Source organism: Trichomycterus rosablanca, chromosome 4 (assembly GCF_030014385.1).
Source record: "Trichomycterus rosablanca isolate fTriRos1 chromosome 4, fTriRos1.hap1, whole genome shotgun sequence".
Lineage (NCBI taxonomy): Eukaryota > Metazoa > Chordata > Actinopteri > Siluriformes > Trichomycteridae > Trichomycterus > Trichomycterus rosablanca.
In genome coordinates this window covers 18,757,336-18,773,089 of record NC_085991.1, presented here as the reverse complement: position 1 = coordinate 18,773,089, position 15,754 = coordinate 18,757,336, and the positions used below count along the sequence as shown (strand labels likewise).

General features: G+C 44.0%; 1 pseudogene; it reads left to right on the top strand.

Moving 5' to 3' along the window:
- The first annotated feature begins 5,504 nt into the window (after positions 1-5,504).
- On the top strand, positions 5,505-15,425 carry LOC134311862 (uncharacterized; annotated as a pseudogene).
- Positions 15,426-15,754: the final 329 nt, after the last annotated feature.

Genomic DNA, 15,754 nt, shown 5'->3' with positions numbered 1-15,754 from the left:
TAATAAGTAAACCTTTGTATAATGTGTTAAAAGTGTGCTTTAAGTGAATTACTACATCAGTTCTTTAACATACTTTGCAAAAATATAACAAAAATATATTTAAAAACAAGTATTTGAGAAGTGTAATAAATTAAACGAAACTTAAATTTAACTAAAAGTATACTTCATGGTCATGTATTTAGTGGAAGTATACTTTTTGGTATTTTTTGAAAAGTATGATAAAAGTGTACTTGCAATAATTTGATTAAAGTATAACATATTTTTGACATGTTTGAAATAAGTACAAACATCTGCTAGTTCATTTAAAGTATACTTAGACAAATCTCAGTATATTTTAAGTACATTTAAGTACACTTTTTTCAAACAATTAACAATGATAAATACAAAACTCAAATAACCAAGCTCATTTCAACGTGCTGTAATGAATTCAGTGACACTTTCTCTACACTGTAAAAAATATCCTTTTTGTTTCAACTTAAAAAAGTTAGTGTCCATGCTGCCTTAAAATTTTAAGTTAACTCAGAAAGCGTAGTTATTAAAACTTGGCATAAAGGCAACATCACTTAACATAATTTGTTAAGTCAACACAGTTTTTCTTCCCTTAAAATTAAATTTTTAAGTTAAGGTAACTAAGTGATCATTCAATTTAAACAGAATTTTATAGTTGCATTAACTCGAAAGCAAATAAGTTCAACTAAAATCCCCTAGTTTACACAGCTTGATTACATTTTAACATGAATAGAATTGCCTTGTTCAATTAAAATGGTTTTGATTTTTTTCAAATTGAACTGTGTAGTTCATGTAACTTCATCAAAATTCAATTCTACTAAAACATGTATTTTAGCCAACTTGATCTTAATTCAGTTCAAACTCCATAGCTGATTTCTCTTCATATTAAATGTGACTGACTTTAAATCCTAAGTTCATACAACACATTTAGAAGTTCTAGGGATGCTTTACATTATTTGTTACAATGACTTTAACATTTTCAATGTCAAGTTACTGGTAGCTCATTAGGGAAAAAAGGCAATTCAACAGCAAGTTTTTCATGCATTTATTAAGTGCAAGTTACTGCAAGTTACTAAGCATACTTAATAATTAACTTAGCAAAATACAGTTACAATTGTTAGAAAAATTAAAATTGGACACCCCACCTGTTAGCAAAGTGAAGGATGTAGCAAAGTAAAACAGTGAGTTCCAATTAAGTTGGTGCAAGGTCGGTGTGAATAGCTACAGGTAGGGAGTGAACAGATAATTGGTAGCACACAGCTCCATAGAAGAACTCCCTAAAAACCTTATACCGATAAGGCCGGATTCGGTGCCTCGGACAAGGTCAATGGCGCAGAGAAAGCAACATCTGAAAGAATTAATTAGGACTGGTTTGAACAGACCATGAGAACAAAGAACTTAGGAGGTGTGGGCAAAATTATAAAAGCACGTTGAACCCTGCGCTCGGGGTCTGTATCTCTCTGACTTCCATTGATTATTCTCTGAAAGCAGAAGTACAGATACCAGCTGGTGAGGCCTGAGGAGAACCAAACCTTTTCTAAATAAATTTTGTTAGACTTGAGAACTTGGCTAGTTGATCATTTGTCACCCAAAACTCGATTTATCGGACAAATTGGTAGCAGAGGATGGTTTTGGGTTTTGATAAATGATCAATTTTTGTGGTTTTAGCTAATTTTACATTATAGTGGATTTGGAATATTTTTGACTGAAGCCAGCTGAGCGGACGAATTTCCTGCACTCCCTCTGCGCACACTAAAAGGTAAGAGCATTTTAGCTCTTTTATTTAGCTGAAACTTGTATTTAGGGGGAGTGTGGTGAATTAATTTGCTCAGTGTAAGTGCTGGTAAATTCAGTGTAATTGAGGTAATAAGGGGTTTGGTTGTTCTCTGGTTTTCATTCTTTCATTCTTTGTTTCTGCGAATCTCACTTAGTATAAGTTGGCCAACGACAGAGAATATAATTGTGTGAAGTAATTAGGATAAAGGAGACTCTCTGATAAAGCTGAGGGAGCTTTTAGGGTTCTTTGTCTATCTATATGTCTATGTGAATTGGATTTTGGACAGTTGAAATAAGACTGTATTGGTTTATGTGTTTAGTTTGAGAATTGGAGCGCAAGCGTGGACAGGTATTGCTGAGGTGGCGTAATCCCTGGTACCTTGTTACAGGTATTGCTGAGGTGGCGTAATTCCTGGTACCTTGTTACAGGTATTGCTGAGGTGGCGTAATCCCTGGTACCTTGTTACAGGTATTGCTGAGGTGGCGTAATTCCTGGTACCTTGTCCATTTTGTGACACGCTTGGGGCCACGTGTAAGAGTGCTGAAGAGAGCCATTACCGTGCAATTGTGGAACTCCTTACCACGTAGTTTTAAATCAATTCCAAATTAATTTTCAGTGAGATTCAGGTGAATTATTTCCCTTACTAACTGTGTGTGTTTTATTGTTTTGTCCTGAGTCTACTAACTCTTGCTGGGTATATTTGTTCTGCTTGTTTAAACGTGTCAATAGGGTAGTTGTATTTGTATGTAAAATGACTGCTGCTACTGCTGGCGAATTGAAGAAGCTGGTTATGTTAAGGATTTTAGACACAACTACCTCAAAAGATAGAAAGGACGTGGAGCAGTGTTTGGCAGAGTGGTTTGTGAAACACACCAAGGTGGGCCTGTACCCAAGTGATTTTGAACCAGTACCTGACAAATTAGAGCGTAAAAAAATTGTCATCTTAGCAAAGAAAAGTCTGGCCGACGCCCAACAGCGAGTTGGACAATTTACAGCCGTCAAAAAACTCTTGGCGAAAAAGGAAGTTGGTAAATTGGAAGATAAACTTGCTTTTACAAAGCGTGTGTTACAATACATGAACGGTGTGTGTGAGGAGAAGGGAGGGGTGGAGAAAGGGGTGCTGCCCACGGTTGAGCATCTGACTACTCAGCCCACTGCTGAGCAGACCGTGGCTACGTCATTCCCCCCACCCTATTCTCCCCGTCCAACACAGACACAGGGAGTCACCACTTCCTCTGACACACAGACTCACAGAGCAGCGCCGACTGCTCCGGTTTACCCTCACTTGACTACATTACAGATGCCGACTATGGTTGACAATACACAAGTACTTACTGCAGCAGATGAGAAAAGTGTTTCCCATAAGGCAAATGTGGCTTTGAAAATAACGCAAGGTTGGCTTGAGGGTACTTGCCCTTTACAGGAGGAAGTGAATAAAGACCTTGTTTCAGCAGTGAGACAGTTAAAGGAGGAAATAGAGGGACTGTCCGTTGAGAATCGGGAGAGGGTGCGACAGGCAGAGGAGGAGTTGGTGAAATATGCCTTTGAAAATAGGGAAGCTGGAAAAGACAGTGAGCAGGTAATTAAACCTAGAGCTAGTGGTTCCAGTAAAGTTAAAAGATGTGGGTGTCAGAGCAAAAGCCCAGAAAGGAGGGGTAATGATTGTTGTGGTACCCCCTGTGTTGAGATAGGGCCTCTGGAGGAAAGCAGACACCCTGCAGGTAATGAAGGGACAGAAAGAGACTCTATTGTCATAACAGGTTATGACTTAGACTGTCAAAGGTACGATGAGGAAGCTCAGATTAATAGGGAAAAGGTGTTACAGGAGTCAATAGCAAAGCTTAAGCATGACATCAAGCAGATTGAGCGCGAACTAACTTCTCTGTCAGTGTCACCCAGAGCATCTCCCAACACACACACAGGGACAATAGTCACTAGATCACAGACCTATAAGCTTAGGGAACAACCACATGAAGGTGATTTTTTGGAACACACAGAGGACACTGGGTTACACAGAGTTTTTCCCTTAAGGACTTGACTAGGGACACGGGAATATGAGCCATGGTCTCATAGAGACTTACAGGCACTGGTGGATTCGTTGCCTCCACTAGCTAGAGGTGCCAGTAATTGGATTAGCACTTTAGCATCATTGACTGCAGGTGAAGTTTTGGCCGTGGGGGACATGAGAGCATTAATGGGAAAGATTGGGAATAGTGAAAACTGGGAGGATTTGGAGAGGGCCGTGGGAATGCAAAATATGGCAAATTCTGACCTATTTAATCCTGTTAGAAATGCAGTGTGGACAAGGTTGAGGACCCAACACCCTACTGTTGTGAACTTTCAAGCCCTTACAGGTGTCACCAGGAATCCAGGGGAGGAGCCAGTTGAATTCATCCAACGTATGAAGGACCTGTGGAAGAAGAACACAGGTGGTAGGCCAGATGTTAACTTAGCCACTGAAACACTTTTCAGACAAGCTGTAATTGCCTCATTACCGTTATCAGTGCAGAATAAATTAGATGATGTAGTGGGACTAAATCAAATGGATGAGGGCCCGTGGTCTTCTCATGTCACCCACTACATGGCCAAACATGATAAAAAGTTAGCTGAAGCAGAAAACCAGGATAAAGTGACACTTGCTAAAATACATAAGGACAAATTGGAGGCCAGTAAGGTGAAAAAGCAATTGGTGAAGTTGGTGGACACTCAGTCCCTACAGGCAGTGGCCACACCTAGTATGGTGCCAGTACAAAATGCACCTGTGTTGCCACAGCCCATGCCATCAGCCCCAATAATGGTACCTGCTCAGGAGGTGCCTGCCCCGCCTACATATTACCAAAATGTGCATAACTACCCTAACAGGGGCAGAGGTTTTGGTAGGGGAGGTCCAAAAGGGTCTGGAAGAAATTTCAGAACCTCTTGGGACCATAGACACACCCAAAGGGGTTGCTTTAATTGTGGGGCCCTAGAACATTGGTGGAGAAATTGTCCACACCCAGCCCAATCACAGCACACTCAATTGGCATCTGTTACTGCGTCACAGGCATCATACTATGCACCCCCAGCCAACCCCTTACCAGCAGTCCCCGCTCAGGCTAGACTACCAGCAGGGTATCGGCCCATGAATCAGAATTACCCCAGTAACCAATGATGCTGCGCAGTTTCCAGTTCCTCTCCTGGTTGCACCAATGAACCAATGTTGACTTTATTAGTTGCAGGAGAGCGAGTTGACTTCCTGGTTGACACGGGAGCCACAACTTCTGTGTTAACCAATCCAAGCTGGGGAAGTCAGTTGTCTGGCAGGACTGCCAGCACTACTGGATTCTCGGGTGTGCCCATGGTGCAACCATTTACGACCCCTTTGCAGGTAAGGATAGGAACTGAGACTGTGTATCATTCTTTTTTATATTCCCCAAATTGTCCTGTTAATTTGTTAGGGAGGGATTTGCTTTGCCTTGTTTCATGTACCATTTTCTGTGATAAGGATGGCAAACTGACTGTCTATTCAAGTGATGACTCAGACACATTTTGTAGAATTTTGGTGACTTCTTCTGTTCCAGACACAATACCCAACATGTGCGACATCTACTGGGCAAAATTGGATGCACCAGTTGCAACATCTGATCACAGCAACATTCTGTACTTCTTTGTGCTATGGAAACCTTGGCTCATTGCCAATACACCTATGGTACCTCCAAAAGATCCTCCACACTGCACTATGTATTACACAAGAAAACCTGATGACCAGTATGAACATGACTGGTACAGTCTTGCTGAGGGCAAACAAACCTCTGTGCACACTGACTATCTGATCTTGGGACCTGAAGGTGTCGCTGCCCATGTGCAGCTGTCCTCAGACCAGTCTTTGCTTTGGCATTTTGATCCTGACTCCTGCGCACCACATGTCTCACTGCTACTGGCTGCTGGAAAGGAGGCCAGAGCACTGGGGCCTATGATGCGTCTAGCCATGTCACAGGACTACCAGGACACTGAAGTCCCTGGTTTGTTAGTCTCGCTCTGTGGCCGCTTTTGGAAAATTCTTTGTGACTGCTCTGATCTGGCTACTTTTGAACACCAACAGCTAACTAGATTTCATGGCAGAGAACTGTCAGACCACTGTGACACAGAATCACATTTAGCTGAGGTTCCAGCTCAGCTATGGACAGTCAGTAAGGTGGACGTTGGATGTGTGTCACATCATCTGGCCCCAATTAAACTAAAGTCTAACGTGCAGGTGGTTGACAAACCACAATATCCTCTGAAGCCTGAAGCACAAGCTGGCATTCACAGCACCATTCAGGACTTATTGAATGTAGGGGTCCTTGAGCCCACAACCTCCGATTGGAACACGCCCATTTTGCCTGTTAAGAAACCAGGATGACAGGAGTACAAAATGGTGCATGACCTCAGACTGATAAATCACGTCACAGTCACTGAAAACATTCCTGTTCCTGATCCTTACAGATCCTTACAAAACCTGACACCTGCCCATTGTGTCTTCACAGTTATTGACCTGGCTAATGCTTTTTTCAGCATTCCTATTCCTGATGACGTCAAGCCAATTTTTGCTTTCACTTACTTGCATCAAAAGTACACTTACACCAGACTTCCCCAGGGTTACAAAGACAGTCCTGGTATCTTTAATCAGTGTTTGCTTACTGACCTTTCTGTTCTGATTGACTCAAAGATCTTACACAAGCACACAGTCTTGATCCAGTACGTGGATGACCTTTTGATTGCTTGCACTTCAGACACTGTCTGCTTGCGTGACACAGTTTCCACCTTGACTCATTTAGCCAATTTAGGTTATAAGGTGAACAAGACCAAACTTCAGGTTTGCAGACCTGTTGTTACCTTCTTGGGACGAGTGGTTTCAGTCAAAGGACATTCCATGACCGCAGACACTAGAAACACCATTTTACATCACCCCCAGCCGACCACAGTCAGTCACCTTCTGTCCTTTCTTGGTCTAACGGGCTACTCAAGGAATTATATTCCTAACTATTCTGGTATTGTTGACCCATTGAGAGCTGAAGTTACCAGATTAGGCCAGAAAAATTTGTCTGCGAAAATCACCTGGACTCCTGACCTACATGCTGCATTCATTGCCTTAAAACAACAATCGTCACTGGCCAGTGAGCTTCAGACGCCAGACTACTCAAAACCATTTCACTTGGATGTTTCTGAAAGAGAGTGCATTGTGAATGCAGTTCTATTTCAGAAAAGGGGGAGTGAGAGAGCAGTACTTTTGTATCACAGCTCAAAATTGGACCCAGTAGTCTGTGGACAACCAGGATGTACAAGGTACTTGGCAGCATTGGCAACTGCCATTACAAAAACTGCTCACTTGGTGATGTGTCACCCCCTGACGGTCAACACGACACATGGAGTAGTCGCTTTTTTGACGTCAGCGACCTTCACCCTGTCTAGAACGGGAAAAGACAGGATTGACAGCATTTTGACTCAGCCACACATCACTTAAAATTCAGGAGGAATTGTGAACATGACTGAAGGACTGACACAGGACCAACACTCAGAACCTCATTGCTGTGAGGCAATTACTCAGAAACTTCTGAAAAGTAGGGAAGACCTCAGAGACGAGCCTCTAGAACAGCCTGACTTAACACTTTTCTGTGATGGGTGTTGTTATAAAGCAGAGAAAAGACTGATTGCTTCTTTTGCAGTAGTCATGCACACACCAGATAAGTTCGTTGTGGTGGACTCAGGAATAGTCCCACAACCAGCTTCAGCTCAATTAGCAGAAATAACAGCATTGACCAAGGCTTTGGACTTTGCTGTAGGACAAACAGTTAACATTTACACTGACTCTGCCTATGCCCACTCAGCTGTCCATGTTGATGGACCACAATGGCTGAGGAGAGGTTTGGTGACAGCGCAAGGCACCCCTATCAAACACAGCACACAAATTCAAAACTTGATGGAAAGCTTGAAGCTCCCAGCACAAGTGGCCATCATGAAGTGCAAAGGCCACTCTAAGGAAGGTGATCTGATAGCACAGGGAAATGATGCAGCAGATCAGGCAGCCAAGACAGTAGGAGGGTACAAACTAACTCAATGTGTTGTGCTAGGGACAGAACAAGAGCCAGAACTAACAGAGGAAAGCTTGAAAGAGATTCAAGGGAAAGCTAGTCCCTATGAAAAATCAGTATGGATAGAGAGAGGAGCAAAAGAGAGTGAAGGGATTTGGAGAAATCCAGAAGGGAAACCAGTAGCCACTTCAGCACTTCTAGGACTGCTAATGAGAGAAGCATATGGACCCACACACACAGGCATACCAGTAATGACTGACTTAATTGGGTCTAAATGGTGGCACCCTTACCTTAGGGACATGATCAAACAACATGTGAGTGAGTGCAGTGTGTGCCAGTCTTTCAATCCAAAGCCAGGTTACAAGATTGACATAGGGAAATTCCCAACACCTGAAGGGCCGTTCAAAGAGATTTGTATTGATTACACTGATATGTGTCCTGACCAACGCGTGAATGGGTACAGGTACATGTTGGTGATGGTGGATCGATTTTCCAGGTGGGTGGAGGCCATTCCTGCCAAAAAGGAAGATGCCAAAACAGTGGTTAAATGGCTAAAAAATGAACTGATTCCCAGGTTTGGTGTGCCCAAAGTAATCAGGTCTGACAATGGGACACATTTTAATAACAAAACATTGGCTGAAGTTGAATTGGCCCTGGGAATCACGCACAAATTTGGCTCTGTTTACCACCCGCAATCTCAAGGGTTAGTGGAAAGGGCCAACCTAAAGGTCAAATTGGCAAAAGCATGCCATAACTCAAAACTGTCCTGGGTGGAAGCACTTCCATTGGTACTTATGTCAATGAGATCCTCACCAAAAGGGGACACCCATTTGTCTCCTCACCAAATTTTGACTGGGAGACCCATGCCTGGTCCATTTAGGGACAGGACAATTGGCAAAACGTTAGATTTAATGGAGGAAGAACTGGATGGGTATATGAAAGCTTTAACGAAGCTTATTTCTAGGATTAACCAACAGGTGACTAAAGAACAAGGAGGAAAGGACACCAGGACTCCGGCACCAGTAGTCGGAGAGTGGGTAAGAACATGGAGAGTGGAGGAAGTGACGTCACACGCAGTAAAGGTACAAGGTAAGAATCACAAACACTGGCACCACATCACCCACTGTGTTCCAGCAGAACCGCCATCCAGAACTACTGAAGAGGTCCAAACACAGCTGAAGAACTTGCCGGTGTGGTGGGAAGTGCCTCCCCTTCCAGAGCAAACCTCTGATTGGTGGCAAGAAATAGGGGGAGACGTGGTTACAGAAAGAGGTGAGTATATTGCTCATTGTGTAGGTGCAGACCTGACTCTTGGAACTGGAGTGGCAAAGCAGATAAGAAGCCAACTAGGAGTGGAAGGTCTGAATCCGGTTCAGGTTGGTAAGTGTGCAGTACACACAGGAAAGGGGGTGACTGTGTTTAATCTGGTAACCAAGAGGTGGTCTACTGACAAGCCTAAGCTTAGAGATTTTATCTCAGCAGTAGCAAATTTGGCGGAGCTGCTGCTGGCACTTAATGTGCCCACTCTGGGGATTCCAAAATTAGGGTGTGGACCGGATCAGTTGGAGTGGAGTGAAACCAATTCTCAAATCTTATTTGAGCCAAACAAGGACCCAAGTTACAGTTTTCCATTAAAGTTAGTTCAGGTACTTTCAGTAAGATGCCGTTTAACCCACCTACAGATCCGGTTGGTCAAGCCATGAGAAGGTTGGGCTGTAGAACTTGGGTGTATTACCACGACTGTAATGATGGTGCTATCCATAACATTTGTGGGTTTCATATTGATTCTCTGTAAAAAGGGGGAAGAAATAAGAAAGAAACAGTTTGATGATGGGTGGTTAGAGGTTATTAGAGGAGAGGACAAGGAAGGGAAAGACAGAATTCAGAATTTTACTAATGCAAATGACACACAAACAGGGCTAAAAAGACAAAAAAGGGAAGTTGCAGCACCTTTTCAGCCTGGTGTAACAGTAGAGATAAGTTACAATGAGTCAACCACGATCCTGTTTGACATACGTACAGTTATGGGAAAAAACAGGAAAAATCTGAACTGGAGAGGACATGATGTGTATGGATGTGATAGTTGGACTCCTAGGTATGCGCTCAGGTGGGGCACGTCAGAAATATATTGTGACTCTTGGAACTCTGTATTCACTCACACTAACCCGCGCTATAAATATCAATATCAGCCTAGTTATCTACTGTCGAAAGCCGTCTGCATGTGGAGAAAGGGTAAGAGTAGAGTGTTTCCATACTTTAACATGACACTAAGGGGGGATCAAGCCTTGTTGTCTGTTCCAGTATTAGCTGATTATGGGTGGAAAAACACAGATCTATGTTGTATCACGGTGGGTGCGGACATATCAGGTAGTGATCCATTAGGGAGACTATGTCTGAAACCTAGGACTGCAAGCAAAACTGACAATTTAGGGAAACCAGCCCCGATTGTTTCTGATAGAGGATAGGCAGTGATGATACTTCAGACCCAGAACATGACATGGAGAGACCAGCTGGCCGTTGAAACAGGATTTACCGACAAAAACATGTGGCTGGAATGGGTAAGATACACATCAGAGGGTTTGGGGGTTAACAATTGTTTTGTCTGTGCTGCAGCTAATCCCAAATTAGCTACACATCCCATGTCAGGAGAAAACTTAACATGTTTGGTAACGTTATTTACTGCATTTATGGCTATAGAAAACACCACAGTCTGCCAAGAATTGGAAAAAGGGTTTCCCATTTCTAACCAACCATTACCTGCGAACATTGTGGCATACAAGGGTAATTATACATGTTTCCACTCCACTGTATCTGGGCAAATCAACAGAGGGCAGTTCCCCAAAGGGTGGTGCAGCAATACTGAAAACATCATTCTCAAAAATATTACCTTTTACGATCAAAGGACAAACAGAGCTGATTTGCTGTGGCTATGTGGTGATTTGAAAGTAAGAAGGAGACTGTCCGGTGTGTGGACAGGAGAATGTGCTCTTGCTTCTTTAATAATGCCTTTCAGGATCTTCAGACATGACGGAGTGGAGGACCCAGCTGGTGTTATGAGAAGTCACAGACAGACCAGAGAAGTAAAACCTGGAGGATCATTTGCTAAAACTGTATGGATAGATGGGATCGGCGTTCCCAGAGGAGTTCCTGATGAGTTCAAAGCCAGAGATCAAGTCGCAGCTGGTTTTGAAAATATCTTGTTCTGGTGGTCAACTATTAATAAAAATGTGGATTGGATTAACTATCTCTATTACAACCAGCAACGATTTGTGAACTTTACTGTTCAGGCAGTAGAGGGACTTAGGGACCAATTGGATAAAACCTCACTAATGACTATCCAGAATAGAATGGCCCTAGATATGTTATTGGCAGATAAAGGAGGTGTCTGTCACATGGTTGGAGCAACCTGTTGTACTTTCATCCCCAACAATACAGCCCCAGATGGTACTGTCTCTAGAGCCCTTGAAGGTTTGAAAGCCTTGTCCAAAGAATGGAAAGAAAATTCAGGTGTAGACAATCCCTTTGCTAAATGGCTAGAAAAAATTTTTGGGTCTTGGAAAGGTCTGATCATGCAATTGGCCATGGCTGTGTGTGTAAGTTTAGCCATGGTGGTGGTGTGTGGATGTTGTTGCGTGCCTTGCATCAGAGCTCTGATAGTAAAATTTATCAGCACTGTGATCCAAAAGGGGGCCTCTCCTGTTACAACAGATGAGACAGTACTGCTCATGTCGACAGGGCTTAACCCTGATGCTCATGAGGACCTGGGTGATCAAAATAAGGATGAGTATGTTGATTTCTTTGCTTTGGGAAGTGTGTGATTTATTCACAGGAACACCTTGAAGTTGGATGACATCCAGAGGATACGAAGCAAGAATAGAAGATTGTCTTTTGAATTTACTTTGTCTTTTCTATTTAGCTTGCATTACAACAATACACAAATATTTAGAGGAACACTTGATAGCAAATGAATAAAGTAATGGGTAAATACAACACACATAGGTACACTTGCTTTTAGCACAGGTTAGAAATATATCTCCGTATACAGTAGGTTCTGTATGTTTGATGATGGTTCAGGGAGGAAGGTTGGTCTGGGGAATGTGATAGCTTAAAGCAGTTTCTGGGAAGATTGCCAGAACGCCTGCTTTGTCTCACCTTGCCGTCAGGGAGACTGTGCCCTTGGGGAAGGCACACAGTAAGGAGTGATCTAAGGGGGAGGTCATTGCTGAATGAGGCTGTCGTTTCTCATACTGAACCAGACTCCCTGTTAATAAAAAGATATCATCATCAAAAACATGGAACACCATTGTATTTCATTTTATTTTGTGTGGTTATGTATAATCAATTTGATGACATCATAATGACATAATAGGGATTTAGAGTATTTTAGTTTAATTACATATGATTATCACATATAGGTGTTTCCCGTCTCTAAAGGACGTTAAACTCTGCTCTATCGGGTATCTGAGGGTCCACGCATGCTTTTAATTATGTAAGTTTGAGATCTGACTTCTGCTTTGGGAGAAGAATGCAATGTTTTGCATTCTAAGGGGGATTGTTTGAAAAATAAAAATTGGACACCCCACCTGATAGCAAAGTGAAGGATGTAGCAAAGTAAAACAGTGAGTTCCAATTAAGTTGGTGCAAGGTCGGTGTGAATAGCTACAGGTAGGGAGTGAACAGATAATTGGTAGCACACAGTTCCATAGAAGAACTCCCTAAAAACCTTATACCGATAAGGCCGGATTCGGTGCCTCGGACAAGGTCAATGACACTGAGAAAGCAACATCTGAAAGAATTAATTAGGACTGGTTTGAACAGACCATGAGAACAAAGAACTTAGGAGGTGTGGGCGAAATTATGAAAGCACGTTGAACCCTGAGCTCGGGGTCTGTATCTCTCTGACTTGCATTGATTATTCTCTGAAAGCAGAAGTACAGATACCAGCTGGTGAGGCCTGAGGAGAACCAAACCTTTTCTAAATAAATTTTGTTAGACTTGAGAACTTGGCTAGTTGATCATTTGTCACCCAAAACTCGATTTATCGGACACAGTTTGTAACAATGGTGATTCCTAACAGAGCCACACAGCCAGCATAATAGTACAGAGCTTAAATTCCTCTGCTGTGAGAAGGTCAGCTTGAACAAGCTGCTGAAAATTTTTAAATCAACTGAAAGTAAGGCTTCCAACTACTACCATACTATATTGAGTTTAAAATAAATAAGTTAAATAATAATAAACAAAAAAACCAGCACAACACTTCGATGAGTGTTACTGAGTGCAAGATATCCACTTTATGCAGCAGAACAGAACTCAAATTCCTCATGTGGAAAGGTAAAACGAAAAAAATCTACAGGTATGTTTGCTCAAATGGGAACCCTAAGTACCAGTACTGAGAACTTGGGTTATATGCTATATATAGTATGAACATACATTATAAAGAGGAATTCCTCCAAAGTATGAACTTTTCTACATAGTTAAACAGTAATTCAGACATAAATAGTGGAGTGGTCATAGAGTGGTCTGATTTGAAATACTATGTAAAAGACAAAGTGTGGCAGAATTATCCACAGCGCAGTGATAACTACATCTAAAGCACTTGACCCCTAAAAACTACTCAACAGAAAGCTATTACAGTAGGGTTGTGTATTGGTAAAAACCTGGTGATACGATTTTTTTTAAAGATATGGTACAAGACATTGTTTGAAAAAAAAAAAAAAAACCCAGATGTGTAGCTTTTACTTGTACGTTTTTGGATAGTAAATAAAATGTGGAGTTCTATCACCACCACTGAAAAGAAATCTAAGTCAATACTACAATGGGGCCTCTTTTGTTAGGATTCGCTCAGCTCTTACCTTTTTACTTTCATTTTCCCCGGTGGTTTGTTTTTATTCTGTTTGGCGTTTTGTTTTCTCCACTCTCGTTTATTTCCCCGTTAGTCCGGTCAGTTTTTGTTCTTGCTAGTGTTTGCGTTTGTCTTTTCCCTGTCTGGCTCCCTTCTCCCACTAGCGGCTTGGAGCGGTACTGTTCCCGGAGTTCGCTGCGGAAGCCAGCCAATGGATCGTTGGAGGGCGGACTCTACTCACCTGTGCCTCGTTTTCCATCTCATCAACCACTGCATTTAAACGCCGGCTTTTCCTCTGCTCTTCGCCAGATTGTCTGCTTACCAACACGGTACGGTACACAGACGGCCGACTCCTGTCTTAGCATTTATCTGTGAGTAATTAATGCTGTTTATCCTCTTCACTATTAACATGCTTCGTTCCTGTCATCTTCTAGATTTGGTTCCTTTGTTCCTGGCATCCTGGTTCCACCACTCCTGGTTTCCCAGCGTTCCTGCCGCCTCCCAGACTTGATTCCTTCGCTCTTCGTATCCTGGTTCCACCGCTCCTGGTTTCCCAGCGTTCCTGCCGCCTCCCGGACTTGATTCCTTCGCTCTTCGTATCCTGGTTCCACCACTCCTGCTCTCCCAGCATTCCAGTCGTCTCCTGAGATTGGCTTACTCGCTCCTGGTGCCCTGGTTCACCGCTCTTGGCTTCCTGTTCTCCTGTCCACCTCGCAGATCCCCTGCACCATCAGTACCGCTCCTGCTGCCTCCCCTGTGTTCTCAGTCGTCTGTTTTGGTTATTTATTTTTCTTTCTTTGTTCCGTTACTGGTTAAATAAAGGGTTTTTTGACTACTTCTGGTTTTTGGCCTCTTTGTGCATCTGCCTTTGGGTTCCCCTTAGTCTTGGGTGATTTTGCGACCCATAACAGTACAATCTGGGCACATGGAACCCACAGATGCACAAACGGGTGAGGACCTTACCGTGGGGATGGTCCTGAGCCGCCACAATCAGATGCTGGAGACACTCAGCCAGCAGCTCGCGGACCTGACCCAACAGTTAGCTCGTTTGGGACCTCCTAACCCTGTTCCTTCTGCTGTCCCTCAGGTTCTTGTAGTACCGCCCGTGCCTCCGACGGATCTCGTGGTTCCAGGGGCCCCCGTGGAAACGCCCTTTCCTAATCCCGAGCCCTTCTTTGGAGACCTGGAGAGGTGCCGAGGTTTTCTGTTTCAGTGTCAGTCCATTTTCCGTCAGCGCCCCACTACGTTCGCCACTGAGGCCAGTGAGGTGGCCTTTGTCATTGGTCACCTGAGGGGCAGAGCCCTTACCTGGGCAGAGGCGGTGCAGTCACAGGCGGACCCTCGAGAGGGCTTGTTTTCTGACTTCCTTGCCCGGTTTAGAACAGTGTTCGACCACCCGGATCATTCGGGGAGCGCCTCTGCTCGACTGTTTTCCCTGCGTCAGGGGTCCCGGTCCGTTGCTGAGTATTCCATTGAATTTTGGACTTTGGCCGCCGACTCCGGGTGGAACGAGGAGGCCCTTCGGGAGGCTTTTCAGCGAGGCCTCATCGACTCCCTGAGAAATGAGTTGGCGGTAAGGGAGGATAGTCCCGACCTTCACTCCCTGGTTGCCCTAGCCATCCGCCTGGACAACCGCCTCCGTAGCCGGCGCCGTGAAAGGGCAGCTAGACCGGGTCCTGCGCCTCCTTCCCCCATGGTCTTGACGGGTCCCTCGGAGCCCCCTGGTGGCTCTGTTTCAACCCCTTAGCCCCTTATACCACAGCCCGAACCCATGCAGCTGGGGCATGCCCGGTTAACCCCTGAGGAGCGGGCTAATCGCTTCAGGGCCGGGCAATGTCTTTATTGCGGTCAGGTGGGCCATATTCTGCGGGCGTGCCCTGCCCGGCCAAAAGAGGGGGCCCGTCAGTAGCTGTGGGGGTACTGGAGGGCGACTCTCAGCAATCCCCACTTCCCAGGCAACTCCAACTTCCCAGGCAACTCTACCTCCGCATACAGGCCACCCTCTGTTGGCGTGGTTGGTCGGTCCCTCTCCAGGCCTTAGTAGACTCGGGTGCCGAGGACAATCTGTTGGACGAG